This window comes from Mus caroli, unplaced genomic scaffold (genome assembly GCF_978045245.1).
Source record: "Mus caroli unplaced genomic scaffold, Mus_caroli_1 scaffold_6, whole genome shotgun sequence".
Taxonomy (NCBI): Eukaryota; Metazoa; Chordata; class Mammalia; order Rodentia; family Muridae; genus Mus; species Mus caroli.
The window spans coordinates 150,323,790-150,326,104 of NW_028227261.1; the positions used below are offsets into that span (position 1 = coordinate 150,323,790).

The following is a 2,315-nucleotide window of genomic DNA, read 5'->3' on the forward strand; positions in this document are numbered from 1 at the left end:
GAGATCTGCCAAATGCTTCATTTCTTTTGTTAATGAATATAAACAAAAGCAGACAGTCTGGTTTAAAAAAGATGAAAACTAGGTATCTGAGGACTTTGGTGTTAAGTCCTGCCACTAGCATACTGTGTACCCCCACACATTTGATCCATCTTAAGCAATGTTTCAGTTGTCAAGGCAGAACTAAATAATTCTAAAACTATAGGTTTTGTTACCATTGCACTTTTGAGTAATAGATATCCTTAGTGTGTGTGTGTGTGCACTCAGATAAAACAAAGGTGCAAGTCGAAGGTGTAGAAATAAGGAATACTCTGAGACTTGCTAAGCGTAAGTTTAAGTCCCAGCTTTTAAAGTCGTTTTGTTTTAGCAACTCTTTTCTTTAGAGGTAACATTGAGATCAATACAACTACACAAGTCAGCAGCAGAATAGGTTGGACTTGTGATGGTTAGAGTTAGAATGGCCTCCCATTGACTCATAGATTTGAATGGTTGGTCATCGGGGAGAGGCACTATTTTACAGATTAGAAGCTGTGGTCTTGTTGGAGGAAGTGTGTCACTGCAGGATGGACTTTGAAGCTTCAACAGCCCAAGCCAGGCCCAGGGGCTCTCTGTCTTATTGCTGTCTGTGCTTTGTATATGGAGTTCCCAGCTACTTCTTATTTGTCTGCATGCTGCTATACTCTTGCCATGATAACGAACTAAATCTCTGAAACCGTAAGCAAGCCCCAATGGAATGCTCTCCTTATAAGAGTTATATGCCCCAGTACAGGGGAATGCTGGGACCAGGAAGTGGGAATGGGTGGGTTGGGGAGCAGGTTGGGGGGAGGGTTTAGGGGACTTTTGGGATAGCATTTGAAATTTAAATGAAGAAAATATCTAATAAAAAAGTTTAAAAAGTGAGCGTAGAAGAATGCAGGAGAAGGTTTTTCATTGGAATATACGTTGCACATTTATGGCGATTCTGAGTGTGAGGGCAGACTTCTGCCAGGCTCAGCACAGCCTTTCCGCTGACAAGTGAGCTTGGGGTTATACGTGCCATAATTAACATTGCCTTGATGACTATGGCCTCAGAAGTAGTAGACTTTTTTTTTAATTGCAAGCATATTCTTTTAATGACTCCAGTAAAATTAAGCATCATGTAAACAAAAGTGGAGAAGAACCTACACTTTTAACTTGTCTCACAAGTGCCTAAATGTAGTATAAAGGCTGCTTAAATTTTGTATGTAGTTGGATTTTTTTTTTTGAAGCTGAAGGTATCCATCTGCAGACATTGAGGCTCAAGTTGAATTTGGATTCAAATGGATTCTTAATACTTCTGTGTTGAAGAGAGAAGCTTCATAAGGGACAAGCAAGTTGAATAGAGAAAATAGTGATCAGTAATAGGCATTTTAGTGGTCTTTCTAATGTTTTCTGCTGTGAAACATTTCAAGATTTATTGTTTTCCTACTCCCCCCATTTTTTCCCATCACACTCACATGCACGCTTACACTTTTATTTGCCATAATGAACCGTCCAGGCCCTGTGGAGATCTCTTATGAGAACATGCGTTTCCTGATAACTCACAACCCCACCAATGTGACTCTCAACAAGTTCACAGAGGAACTTAAGAAGTACGGAGTGACAACTTTGGTTCAAGTTTGTGATGCTACATATGATAAAGCTCCAGTTGAAAAAGAAGGAATCCACGTTCTAGATTGGCCGTTTGATGATGGAGCTCCACTCCCTAATCAGATAGTAGATGATTGGCTAATCCTGTTAAAACCCAAATTTCATGAAGAGCCAGGCTGTTGTGTTGCAGTGCATTGTGTTGCAGGATTGGGAAGGGTCCCCGTGCTAGTCGCACTTGCATTGATTGAATGCAGAATGAAGTACGAAGATGCTGTTCAATTCATAAGACAAAAAGGAAGAGGAGCATTCAATTCCAAACAGCTGCTTTACTTGGAGAAGTACCGACATAAGATGCGATTACGCTTCAGAGATACCAATGGGCACTGCTGTGTTCCGTAGAAGTAGAGGAAGGCTGGCTGGATCGTAGCATCAGAGGGAACTCTTGGTACCTGGAAATGTGAATCTGGATTCTTACCTGTGTCATCAGAGTAGTAATGGATTCAGTACTCCTCAGCTCCTAATGATTGAGAAGAAGGCAAACCATAAAGAAATCCCTCTATTACACAAATAAAATGTTTAAGAAAAGAAAAAAGAAAGGAAAGGGGATTAATTTAGTGAAAGATGATTTTGCTCCTAGTTTTGATTTCTGCCAGGATTGAATTATTTCAAAGTCTCCTGTGTTTTTTAAGCTTTTTAAAAATAGATGTCTG

At 40.0% G+C, this 2,315-nt stretch overlaps 1 pseudogene; it reads left to right on the forward strand.

Moving 5' to 3' along the window:
* The first annotated feature begins 1,500 nt into the window (after window positions 1-1,500).
* Window positions 1,501-2,004, forward strand: LOC110292363 (protein tyrosine phosphatase type IVA 2 pseudogene; annotated as a pseudogene).
* Window positions 2,005-2,315: the final 311 nt, after the last annotated feature.